We start from the raw sequence: 14383 nt of genomic DNA, 5'->3' as shown, positions 1-14383 counted from the left end.
CTAATGTGAAAAGCCTCTTTGAATAGAAATATGAGCTTATTCTAAGTTAAATTAGAGCACTTGCAAGAAACGAAGCTACATAATATCTAGATGACTGGTAAAATTCTTCCTTATTTGACCGTAAAGTAAATGTTGACTTTAAGAAGCTTAATATGTGAAAAAAAATATGTATATCTTAGAATCACGTACAAAGGTGTATATCATTTGTTTTCCCACTCTATGAATAAAGAAACTGAAAGCACAGCAATGAAGTTATTTCCTCAGCATATGAGTTGTGGAGTCAAGACAATTGCCTTTTTACATATGAGTACAAGTTTTAGGTTAAGAAAAAATGATGTATACTATTTGGTAGATTAACTGTAAATAAAATTAATGTTTTAAAAGGCCCCTTTTTATTATTTACAGGTAAAGAATGGATTTCTAACTTACATAGTGCATATTGAGTGACAGTTATCACTGTTGAACTGAGAACTTGGGTACCTTTTATGGAGTACATGGATCTTAATAAATAGATTCTCAATATATAATTATGTTTCCTAAGTAGCTAGTAAATAAATGTCTAACTAAATGATTTGAACCTCTTCCAGGACCTCAAAGGTGGAAGGGAAAATTTGTAACTGCATTGCAACTTGAAGAGCATATCATGATCTTTATAGAAGTTATCTATTTTGGCAATTACCTGTCATCTGCTAAGATAAAAGGATGGAAATAGAGCCAGAGAGAAGTAAGATTCAAGGCAGAATTTTTTATAGACCCCAAAGACCTTGGATAAGTGAAATTTTTCATCAGGAAAGAGTGATCCGAAATTGATCTTTCAGGCCATAAAATTGACAAGTTTTTTCTGAGTAAATGGTGAATCTCAGGGGGAAAGTCTAAGACAACTTTATTTCTGATATTTGCATACCTCTTTTTATAACTAGAAGCATCTATTTGTGAATTTTTAATATCTCCTCTGTAATATCTGTTAAAAATTGTGACATTGTGATAACATGGCTACTATAATTGTTTTGCTCTATAAACTAAGAATTTACAATATGCATTGCTTTTCAAGACTTTTAAGTATGGAGAGACAATGAACCTCTTATGGTGTCCCTTTAATAGAATTTTACCTAAGAAGCTGATATCTACACTCTACTCATTATTAAATCATAATATAAAATCATTAAAGAAAATGGGCATGAAAGACCAGAAAGAAGGAAGAGAAGAAACAAGAACAGAAGAAAGAGAAAGAAGTGGGGGGGGGGGTAGAGAGGGTAACTTTCTTTTCCTTTCTGTCCCATCCCAAAACTTAAAGGATCAATTAATTTAAATATTGATTATATCAAATACATTTACCTAATTTTTTTCATTCTTTAAATCTTTCAAAAATGGTGAAATCTTGCCATAATAGGGGCTATGTTGTATGATGTAGTGTGGAATCACATGATTAATAAAATAGGCTCAATTTTGTGAATGGTTATGTAAGAGGAAAAGTTTTGCCACTTTACCACTCAGATACATGTGCTTTGCATGTTCTCTTTCTAATGAGAAATAAGTCTCTAATATTGAGAATGCCATTTTCTGTTTGGGGCTATTATGCATGTCCTGGAGCTTTGAATGGTAGCACTTCAACTTGGGATACTACAAACAGATGACAGCAAATTCTTATTGCATGAAATGACATCAGTGCTTCTTGTTCACCCACATATAGCAGGCAGGTAGCTGTAGAAGGAGACCTTCAGGAAAGATCAGCCAGAAGATGAGGTCAGCTAAGAGGGATCTCAGCTCTGCCAACAGAAAGTGCTCACTTAAACAGTTGCAGGTGTTTTGTAGCCTTGCATAATTCTGGGCAATTTTTAGATGCTTATTCTCTTGGTCCATTGGCACGTGTAATCCCCTTGTCTCAGACTTCCCAGATCTACTTCAAAGCCATGCCTCTCTCTTCTCCAACTTTTCAGCTCAGGTGACTGCCCAGAGAGTCGACTAATCTGATCTTCCTCTTACGTCTTCTAAATTGCTGCTATATAAACTGTTCCTTTGATTCCCTGAGAGTCTCCCATTTTGATTACTTTGAGACTTTCTTTTCCCAGCCCAACCAGCTTTTTAGAAATCAAAAGCTTGGTTTTATTTTTTCCGTTGCGTTCTTGCAGATCTTTTATAACATACCTAAATTTCCCCAAAGAAATGTGGATACTTCTGACTTAAATAGTGGTTCTCAGACCTGGTCATACATTAGAATCAACTGGAACTTAAAGATTGCTAATACACGGTACCAACCCAATAATCATTTTTAATAGCTCTGACAGGTAGCCTGAAAATCAGTATCTTTTTAAAAGCTGCTGGGAGAGTTTGGCATGCAACTACAGTTGAAAATAATACAACAAGAAGAATCACATACAAACAAGGGTTAAAAAGTAAAGAACAATGATTAATATTCCAATGTGTTATCTAGGTATAATCATTTCACATTATAGAGAAAGTTACCAGTTTGGAGGCTTTTCAAATATGAAATAATTGTGTGATTTGTTTAATCTTTAGAATTATATAAAATGTTAGAAAAACAAAAAAAAAATTTATGAAAAAAAGTGTTTCATGGAAATGAATATGTTCCTCTTAAAATTAGCCACGGGAACTAGCTGAGAGTATAAATCATGCCATTTTGTTTCAGAACATTAGTGAAGAAAAACCTTTGATACCACTGATTTAGAATGATTCATAATTTCTATAGAACAATTTCAAAATGAATTTAATCTTTATTTTTTGGAGGCTTTAAATTTGAAAATTGCAAGAATATTTGTAGATATACCTGCAAGATTATTTTTAAAAACAAAAATGTATTCTATTCTTTTTATTTATCTTCTTCAATTTTTATTTCCTTCTGGAAATCATCCTATGTGACATGATTTTCCCAAATGTTAATAAGATGTATTTTGTGCTATCTGGGAACTTATATTCTCCTGGAGAGAGAGTTCTGATATAAACAAAAATGCTACCTAAATAAAAGCAACTTTCTCTATTTTTATCCAAATAGTAATAGAATTGGAATATAGCTGGTCATATTTTCACCAAATTTGGAGAATGAGATTTGGGATGATCCATATTAGAATATAGGCTTTATGGGGACACTAAGAACAGCCCAATGATATAGAAGGAATGCTTAAGAGCAAATAATTGATTTCTTTTGTGACTGTTAACCAGAAGGGCAAGAATCATAGAACTAGGACTCCTCTGAAGCATTTTCAGTAGTTGAATGGCAAACCCTGAAGAATTGGTGGGACCCTTCTGGCTATGGTGTGGAGGATACATGGTATCTAGTAGACCTGGACTCAGTAATAAGGAAGGTATTAAAATAATCCAAGGAGAGATAGGACCTAAACTGTAGTCTCTTTTACCTAGTCTTCAATGCTTTTAGGGAAAAAAAAAGAACTTATTAAATAAGATTCTTCTGTGGTGGAAAAATAAAGTCTTCTCCCAGAGTACTATTGTTAAGGGCATGACCATGAGCACATGGCAGTAGACTTCGATGAGGTACAACCTCCAAAGAAAGTTTCTGGACTGTAACACATGAACACACACATTCTAGAATTTCTAATGCACCTTTCACACTATTTTTCAATCAATGAGTTGAAATGGGTTGTGGAATTTCTATATATATTTGATGTAAAAGAATGGAATTTGTAATCCTGAATTCTACTAATCAATGTAAATTGAGGCAGAGATCATGTCTGACAAAAAGATGAGATTTAGGTAAGCTATATCTGCTGATGTTTGTTTGCCTTATAATAACCAAAGAAGATAAAATACCAGGTTGTGGAATTTAGTAGACAGGTGAACAAAATAATTCAAATGAAATATTGTCCATAAAGTATATATATAGGATAATATAATTATAGTGATACATTTTATTTCACTGTACTTTTGCTTTGCATTTTAAAAATAAGGTCTGGGTTTGTTTGATGAGTAGAGTAGGCTTTCAAACTTTTGATGCTAGCATCTTGAATCCACCTGACTTTTCTGAGTGGAGTAAAGGCATAATTATCATCTCAATAATGTAATTATGTTCGTGGGCATCATGGGATATACTACATTAGAAGGGATGGCCAAGTAAGCTCTTTACTCTGGTTGTATGCCAAAAAAGTATCAAGCATCTCCATGGACGTCCAGAGATCACGTGGCTTTTCAGTATCTTCAGGGCCTGAAAGTCTTCCAAAATACTGGGTAAAATGTTGAATCTGTGGATAATGGAAAAACTGGTTTAACACACGGTAGCACTGCAAAGATAAGTGGAAGATATTGAGAGTAAAATTAGTATAGGAAAATAGCTCAGCTATATTAAAACAGTATCCTAGTTATGTAAAATTTATAAGTTTATATTTCCACTATAGTTAACTAACAGGGAGGGATCTGTTACTGAAATTTCATTCCATTATGGAGTCAAATGTTCTTTTATTCCCATGGGGAGAAATTCAATCCCCAATGCTTTTCTCCCCTTTCCTGTCAGTAGAAGTTCCATATTTGTACCCAAGCATAGAAAAATCCTATTTTACTAAAAGCCACAAGAGACTTTTTATCTTAGACTATTCTCTAAAGCCTTGTTGCAAAATTCAAGCAACTTTACATTATAAAATGCTAACAAAAGTTTTGGCTGTCATCATCCACGCTATTTTCTTCTCATCCCCGTATTTACCTTAGTGGAGAAGAATCTTCCTTTCTACAACTGTTCATGCTTTGTAATGCATGTAAACCGATGTTGTGTAATATGATTGTAGAGAAATTGTGATGGTTCAAAATTTATTCTGAAGGTAATTATGTTTAATTTTTTGACTTTCTATCATAATTTCGAGAATATAGATCTACTATCATTCTCTGAAAATGGTCTATGTAATGCTAAAGAAAAGAAAGAGACAATTACTCTTTGACCCCTTGTGAATATGTGTTGCTTTGTAGTAGTACGCTAGGTACTATGTATTTACGTCACTTAATCATCATACCATTTCTGTGCAATAATTATCATTAAAAAATTTGATGCCTTAAATACACTTCCAAATAAGGAAATGTTTATATCAAGTCCTTGCTTTATTTAACTTTATTTCATTCCAATATTTTTACTATTATTATTATGTTCAGTTAGCCAACATATAGTACATCTATCTTTGTTGCTACTTTGTTCATTTGTCTTCTCATTTGACCAAACTCTAGTTTTGAGCAAATGTGAATATTGGGCTTTTCTGAGTCTACATACAACTGATAAGAGTTTCTGAAGCAAGTCAACCAATTGTATAGACTAGTATCTTATATGTTCATGGTCTCCTACCTTTTTTATATATAAAGATTTTATTTATTTATTTGTTAGAGAGAGAGAGCACAAGCAGGGGTTGCAGCAGACAGGGAGAGAAGCAGGGTCCCTGCTGAGCAGGGAGCCCAACTCGGGGCTTGATCTCAGGAGCCCAGGTTCGTGACCTAAGCTGAAGGCAGATTCTTAACCAACTGAACCACCCAGGCGCCCCATCCATTCATCTCTTGATAGACGCTTAAGTTGTTTCCATATGTGGTCAAGCTTCTTTCTTAGGTCTTCATCTTATTCAACATACTGTCCCTGGATGATGTTATCTACTCCTGTTACTTTAATCACTATCTAAATGTTGATTCTGAAGATGTCTTTTAAAAAGGACCTCTCTCTGTGGATCTTCTGATTTGTATCTGATCTTCTTCAAGACTTCACCTCAATTTCTTACAAGCACTTAAAAATAATATTTCTAAGATTGAACTCATTCATTATCTTCCTGAATACATTCAACCTCAAGTATTTTCCCCCAAGTGGTTAAATTTTTGACTTATCTTTTTACTTCTGTTCCTACATCAAATACCACTTACTGCAGAAACTGCAGCGTAAATACAACTAGAACCTCTGCCTAGTACTACCGTGCTATCCTGCCTTCCAACGGGGCACCTAGAACCAGTCTTTCTCCCCCACCCATTTTAATCAATTTAACTCTCCAGGGACACTGCTTTCTTTTCTTTTCTTTTTTTCTTTTTTTCTTTTCTTTTCTTTTCTTTTCTTTTCTTTTCTTTTCTTCTTTTCTCATTTATTTTCCTTCTTCTTCTTCTTCTTCTTCTTCTTCTTCTTCTTCTTCTTCTTCTTCTTCTTCTTCTTCTTTCTCCTTCTTCTTCTTTCTCCTTCTCCTCCTCCTCCTCCTCCTCCTCCTCCTCCTCCTCCTCCTTCTTCTTCTTCTTCTTCTTCTTCTTCTTCTTCTTCTTCTTCTTCTTCCATAGGCCTTTTCTGAAAGCTGTCTTGCTTCATCTCTTATTCCTCTTCCCCTCACATTATTTGCTTTAGCTATACTAAACTAATATTTCTCAAAATGCTTTATTCTCTCTCTTTTATTTGCTTTAGTTAAGACTCTCTCCTTTGTCTAGCACAATTTCTGTGCCAACTCCATTTTCCACACAGACACACAGACACACACACACACACACACACACACACACTCCATCCACTTCTCTGCCTGGTTCCTACTTATCATTTAGGTCTTATTTAACTCCCCCTTCCAATAGACACTTTCTCAGACCAATTCCCAACCTACCAGTCTCATCTCCAAACCCATGTTAGATGTCTCTTCTGTGTGTTCTCTTAGCAGCTTGCCTCTCTCCCAGACATAGTTCACTGCTTTATTATAACTGCATTTTTTAATAGTCTGTATTATCTGTATCACCATAGTGTGAATGGGACAAGGGGTATGTTTGCTATTGTTCATTTATTCCTATTTCTTGTCAAAATGGTGCTTGGCATATAGAAGGCTCTCTCTAGTCTTAGATGCCTACTTCTAATTATACCATAGTCAGAATCATCAAAGTCATTAGCCCCTGGTTCTTCTGTCTCAAATGTACAGCAGAACCTTAAATTCAGAAAAATCTTATTTATAGCTACAACATGGTAAGCTTTCAATTGATTTTGGGGTGCTATATTTCCAAGTAAAGAATAATCCCTTTATTTTTTTAATGTTTTTATTATATTATGTTAGTCACCATACAGCACATCCCTGGTTTCTGATGTAAAGTTCGATGATTCATTACTTGTGTATAACATCCAGTGCACCATGTAATACGTGCCCTCCTTACTACCCACAACCAGCCTATCCCATTCCCCAACCCGCCTCCCCTCTGAAGCCCTCAGTTTGTTTCTTAGAGTCAATAGTCTCTCATGCTTCATTCCCCCTTCTGATTACCCCCTCCTTCCTTTATCCCTTTCTTCTCCTACTGATCTTCCTAGTTCTTATATTCCATTGATGAGAGAAAGTATATGATAATTGTCTTTCTCTGCTTGACTTATTTCTTTTTTTAAAAAAGATTTTATTTATTTATTCGACAGGATAGAAACAGCCAGCGAGAGAGGGAACACAAGCAGGGGGAGTGGGAGAGGAAGAAGCAGGCTCATAGTGGAGGAGCCTGATGTGGGGCTCGATCCCATAATGCTGGGATCACGCCCTGAGCTGAAGGCAGATGCTTAACCGCTGTGCCACCCAGGCACTCCATCTGCTTGATTTATTTCACTTAGCATTATCTCCTTCAGTCCCATCCATGTTGCAGCAAACTTTGAGAGATCATTCTTTTTGATAGCTCAGTAATATTCCATTATCTATATGGACCACAACTTCTTAATCCAATCATCTGTTGAAGGGCATCTCGGCTCCTTCCACAATTTAGCTATTGTGGACAATGCTGCTATGAACATTGGGGTGCATATGGCCCTTCTCTTCACTACGTCTGTATCTTTGGGGTAAATATCCAGTAGTGCAATGGCTAGGTCATAGGGTAGCTCAATTTTTAACTTTTTAAGGGACCTCCACACTGTTTTCCAGAGTGGCTGTACCAACTTGCATTCCCACCAACAATGTAAGAGGGATCCCCTTTCTCCACATCTTCTCCAACAATTGTTGTTTCTTGCCTTGTCAATTTTTGCCATTCTAACTGGTGTAAGGTGGTATCTTAGTGTGGTTTTGATTTGAATTTCCCTGATGGCTAATGATTTTGAACATTTTCTCATGTGTCTGTTAGCCATTTGTATGTCTTCATTGGAAAAGTGTCTGTTCATATCTTCTGCCCATTTTATGATTTGTTTATTTGTTTCTCGCATATTGAGTTTGAGAAGTTCTTTGTAGATCTTGGATACCAGTCTTTTATCTGTAGTATCATTTGCAAGTATATTCTCCCATTCCGTGGGCTGCCTCTTAGGTTTTTTGACTGTTTCCTTGCTTGTGCAGAAGCTCTTTATCTTGATGAAGTACCACCAGTTCATTTTATCTTTTGTTCCTCTTGCCTTTGGAGATGTGTCATGAAAAAGGTTGCTTTGGCCGATGTCATAGAGGTTGCTGCCTATGTTCTCCTCTAGAATTTTGATCGGTTCCTGTCTCACATCGAGGTCATTTATCCATTGAGAGTTTACTTTGTGTATGGTGTGAGAGAGTGGTCAAGTTTCATTCTTTTGCATGTAGCTGTCCAATTTTCCCAGCACCATTTATTGAAGAGATTGTCTTTTTTCCACTGGATGTTTTTTCCTGCTTTGTCAAAGATTAGTTGCCCAAAGGGCCGAGGGTCCATTTCTGGGTTCTCTATTCTGTTCCATTGGTCTATGTGTCTGTTTTTGTGCCAGTACCATGCTGTCTTTGTGATCACAGCTTTGTAGTACAGCTTGAAGTCCAGCAACGTGATGCCCCCAGCTTTGTTTTTCCTTTTCAACAATTCCTTGGTGATTCGTGGCCTTTTCTGGTTCCACACAAATTTAAGGGCTGTTTGTTCCAGCTCTTTGAAAAATGTCATTGGTATTTTGATCGGGATAGCACTGGAAGTGTAGATTGCTCTGGGTGCATGGACATTTTAACTATGTTAATTCTTCCGATCCATGAGCATGGAATATTTTTCCATCTTTTTGTGTCTTCTTCAATGTCTTTCAAGAGTGATTTGTAGTTTCTAGAATATAGATCCTTTGGGTCTCTGGTTAACTTAATTCCAAGGTAACGTATGATTTTTGGTGCTATTGTAAATGGGATGGATTCCCTAATTTCTCTTTCTTCAGTCTCATTGTTCGTGTATAGAAATGCAACGGATTTCTGAGCGTTGATTTTGTATCCCGCCACATTACTGAATTGCTCTATAACTTCTAATAGTTTGGGAGTTGATTCTTTTGGGTTTTCCATATAGAGTATCATGTCATCTGCGAAGAGAGACAGTGTAACTTCTTCTTTGCCGATTTGGATACCTTTTATCCCTTTTTGTTGTCTGATTGCTGTTGCAAGGACTTCTAGTACTATGTTGAATAATAGTGGTGACAGTGGGCATCCTTGTTGTGTTCCTGATCTTAAGGGAAAGGCTTCCAGCTTTTCCCCATTGAGAATGATATTTGCTGTAGATGGTTATTATGAGATTGGGGAATGTAACCTCTATCCCTGCACTCTGAAGGGTTTTAATCAGGAAAGGATGCTGTATTTTGTCAAATGCTTTTTTCTGCATCAATTGAGAGGATCATATGATTTTTGGCTTTTTCCTTCTGGATAAAATCTATGACACTGATAGATTTGCGAATGTTGAACCACCCTTGCATCCCAGGGATGAATCCCACTTGGTCATGATGGATAATCCTTTTAATGTACTGTTGGATTGTATTAGCCAGGATCTTGTTGAGGATTTTGGCGTCCATATTCATTAGGAAATCGGTCTGTAATTCTCCTTTTTGATGGGGTCTTTGCCTGGTTTGGGGATTAAGGTAATATTGGCCTCATAGAATGAGTTTGGTAGCTTTCCTTCTTTTTATTTTTTGAACTAGCTTTAGGAGAATAGGTATTATTTCTTCTTTGAATGTTTGGTAAATTCCCCAGGAAAACCATCCCGTCCTAGTGTTTTGTTTTTTTGGAAAGTTTTTTTTATCACTGTTTCAATCTCTTCATAATTAATTGGCCTGTTTAAAAAATCAATTTTTTCCTGTTTCAGTCTTGGTAGTTTATAGGTTTCCAGGAAGGCCTCCATCTCTTCCAGATTGCTTAATTTGTTGGCATAAAGCTGTCGATAAAAGTTTCTAATAATCCTTCCAATTTCATTGGCGTTGGTTGTGACCACTCCCTTTTCATTCATAATTTTATTAATTTGGGTCCTATCTCTATTCTTTTGGATAAGTCTTGCCAGTGGTCTGTCAATTTTATTTACTCGTTCAAAGAACCAGCTTCTAGTTCTGTTGATCTGTCCTACTGTGCTCCTGGTTTCTAATTTGTTGATTTCTGCTCTAATCTTGGTCAACTGCTTCCTCGTGAGTGGATTAGGCCTGTTCCTCTGTTGCTGTTCCAGCTTCTTGAGGTGAGAATATAAAAACTGCATTTTAGATTTTTCTATTCTTTTGAGTGAGGCTTGGATGGCTATGTATTTCCCCCTTAGGACTGCCTTTGCAGTATCCCATAGGTTTTGGACTGTTGTGTTTTCATTCTCGTTGGTCTCCATAAATTGTTGAAATTGATTTTTGATTTCCTGGTTTATCGAATCATTCCTGAGCAGGATGGTTCTTAGTCTCCAAGTGTTTGAGTTTCTTCCAAATTTTTCCTTGTGGTTGAGTTCCAATTTCAAAGTGTTGTGGTCTGAGAATATGCAGGGAATAACTTCAGTCTTTTGGTACCGGTTGAGACCTGTTTTGTGACCCAGAATATGGTCTATTCTTGAGGATGTTCCATGGGCATTAGAATAGAATGAGTATTCTTTGGTTCTGGGGTGTAGTGTTCTATATATATCTATGAGGTCCAACTCGTCCGAGTATGGCATTCAAAGTTCTTGTTTCTTTGCTGGTTTTCTGCTCCGGTGCTCTGTCTATTGCTGATAGTGGAGTGTTGAGGTCTCCTACTATTAATGTATTTTTATCTATATGTCTCTTTATTCTGGTTAAGAGTTGGCTTGTGTATCTTGCTGCTCCCCTGTTGGGGGCATATATATTTATAATTGTCATATCCACTTGTTGGATACATCCTTTAAGAATAATATAGTGCCCTTCTGTATCTCTAACTATAGTCTGTAGTTTAAAATCCAATCTATCTGATATGAGAATTGCTACCCCAGCTTTCTTTTGAGGTCCATTTGCGTGAAAGATGGTACTCCATCCCTTTACTTTCAGTCTGAATGTATCTTTACGTTCAAAATGAGTCTCTTGTAGACAGCAAATGGATGGGTCATGTCTTTTCATTCAATCTGCAACCCTGTGGTGCTTTATGGGAGCATTTAGGCCATTTACATTGAGACTGATTATTGAGAGATGTGATTTTATGATGCCATGTTGCCTGTAAGTCTTTGTTTCTATCAATTGTGACTTTCTGTTTTGTATCAGTCTTGGGGCCGTTTTACTTTTATAGAACCCCCCTTAATATCTCCTGTAGGGCTGGTTTCGTGGTTATGAAATTGGTCAATGACTGGCGATTCTGGAAGGTCTTTATTTCCCCATCAATTCTGAATGACAGCCTTGCTGGATAAAGGATCCTTGGTTGCATGTTTTTCTCTGAAAGAGCTTTAAAAATGCCCCCCCCCCCTTTCTCTCATTCCAGTTCTGTGTAGACAGGTCTGACGTAATTCTGATACCTTTGCCTTAGTACATGAGAAATTTCTTTTCCCTGGCCACTTTCAATACTGTATCCTTGGATCTAATATTTGCGAATTGCACTATGACGTGACGTGGAGTAGGTTTGTCGTGGTTGAGCTTGGGAGGGGTCCTCTCTGCCTCTTGGACATGAATGCTTGTTTCCCTTGCTAGATTAGGGAAGTTTTCAGCTACAATTTGTTCAAATACCTCTTCTAGACCTCTGTTTTTCTCCACCCCTCGGGGATGCCGATGATTCTGACATTGGAACGTTTCATTGAGTCAGTAATCTCCCGTAACGTACATTCTTGAGATTGGATTTTTTTGAGCCAAGATTCTATTTTAGCTTTCTCTTCTACCTAGTTTTGGCTGCATTTGGTTCATAGAATTTTTAATTTCTGCCAGATTCACTCTCATTTCTGCCCTTACAGATTCTATATTCTGATTAACATTTTTGTTAGTACTTTTTTCAAGTCTACACATCATCTTGACCATTGTTACTCTGAACTCCATTTCTGATAATTTGGTTATGTCCATATCCATCAATTCTGTGGCAGAGGCCACAGACTTATTGTCTTTTCTTTGCTGAGGGGGATTTCTCCTTCTAGTCATTTTGATGAGGAGAGGCTGCAGGGTTGTCCAGAGCCCAAATTATTGACCAGGACTGAGGCAGTGCACGCTTGTTTTATAGGGACCTTAGGGATGTGGGCTTCTTGATTTGTCAGCCTGCCTTCTGGCAGAGGGGCCTGTCACACCGATACTCAGGCAACCCTGTTTGGGTAGATTCTCTGTGTCCCCTGGGGGGAGGGATGGGGATGGGCACAATGTGAGCTGTTATTTCCAGGCTTTTGTTCTCTGGCGGCTTTCCCTGGTAGTTTGCTGTGCCTCTTCTGAGAGTCAGAGCAGCAGCGGCCTAATCTCAGCCTCTGCCACAGAACAGAGGGATTGCGGCCCGTTCTCCACTGATGTTCTGGCCACTTTAACTCTGTTACTGTTGGTGCTGCTCAACCCTGCAGTGTCCCGGGATGTGCACCCCACAGCCGGCGTCCCAGCCCTCACTTCCAGGGCCAGCGTGGCTCTGTCCTGTGTTTCTAACACCGTCAGCTGCCAGCCGCCCTGCGCGCTCCTGGAGCTCGAGGTCTCAGTCTGGTTCCAGTGAGCGCACCGGAGCTCCGTGAGAAGTCTGATGGCGCGTGTTCCCTGGCTCACGGTCCCAGTCTGCGAGTCCACCTGCTCCCCCGTGCAGGTGGCTACAGCTTCCCGGCGTGCGAACGCGCCGGCTCTCTCCCCCTTCCGCTTATCTTCCGATATCTCTGTGAGGTTTCATGGCTCTCCGCTTCGTACCTCAATACTCAGCGCTGGAGATGTTCATTTGTAGAGATCCAGGTGTATCTTCCTGCATCTCAGGCTGATTCCGTGGATGTTCAGGCTGGTCTGGTACCTATCCAGCTTGCCTCAGGGGACCGGCTGAAAAAGGGGTCCCCTATTCCCCCGCTTCTTCACTCTGTCTCAAGAATAATCCCTTTATTAAAAACTTGATGTATTTGTGGATAGGAAGCTGACATGTAAAAATATTATAGGAAAATATATACTACTGTGTAATTGTGATTTTATGTTTTGATGTAGATAATGAATTTTTTAGAGGAGATAAGAGAATAAGGGCAGAAACCATCTTTTATAATTCTCATATTTTTATCTCTAGTACTTTGTACATTTCCTTGTCCATTCCTGCTACGTACTTCACTTGAATTAATAAATGCTAGAAGAATCAATGATGGTGTCATAGAAGATTTGGCTTCTGAGCTCTACGTTAGAGAATGGGTCCTTAGTTATTTCTGAGTTTTATATGGTCTTTCAAAACTTGAGAAAGATCTTGCAAGGATGGACTATAATCCTCTGACTACTAATCTTTTCTCTTGTAATCCTACTTGAGATCTCTGCCAACTCTTGGAATTTTCTCTTCCCATGGCTCTTCATCACACCTACGAGTTTATGCCTTCTTATTCAAATATGCTGTGATTTATTTCTTTTGATAATTTTTTTTATTATCACTAATTCTTATATATTGTTTTTCCATAGGAGTTTATATTTGCCCCTCTCTATTTTCATTGTAACTGCCTTTCCCTCTTAAATTACCAGCTATATGGTGATGAGTAAAAAATCAATTATATAGATTTCATGTATTATACAGACTTTTGTGTCCCATTTACCTAACTGCCAGCTGGAGCTCTTCACCTGGATAAAAGCATTTGGAAGAAAACATGTCAGATAATCAGCTAAATTTTTATCTACCAGAAAACTATCCTAACATTTTGCATTTTTTAAGCTACAATTCTTTGACTTCATATTCATTTTAGTATGTAAATGCCAGATAAGGTATACATTGATAAAATAGTTTATGGGGTGATGGGATCTACAGCCAAATAAAGAGAAAATGTGGATGTGGATATGTGGGTCTACTTAGTAAGGCTGAATGAACTATTGGAATGTATGTATGGGTACACACATGTATATATGTGTGTGTGTGTGTGCCGTGCTATTAGTTTTGCTTGTTTGTTTGAGTATTTTTCCAACCAAGAGTGGTTTTTCCAAGCCACTAAACCATGAGACAGGTCCTTAATTCTTAAGTGAATGTAATTAAAATATCATCAGGATTTTGAATGGACCAATGATCACACGAGAGGAAATTAAAAAGCAAAGCAAAGATACAAAATTAAAAATATGCTATAAGGCCATTTCTTCTCTAGTTATCTAATCTCATTTCATCTTTTATGCCTCTGGCTGGACAATTTTAGTGAAGGC

Source organism: Ursus arctos, unplaced genomic scaffold (genome assembly GCF_023065955.2).
Source record: "Ursus arctos isolate Adak ecotype North America unplaced genomic scaffold, UrsArc2.0 scaffold_9, whole genome shotgun sequence".
NCBI classification, from domain to species: Eukaryota; Metazoa; Chordata; class Mammalia; order Carnivora; family Ursidae; genus Ursus; species Ursus arctos.
Note: the sequence above shows the minus strand (reverse complement) of the source record.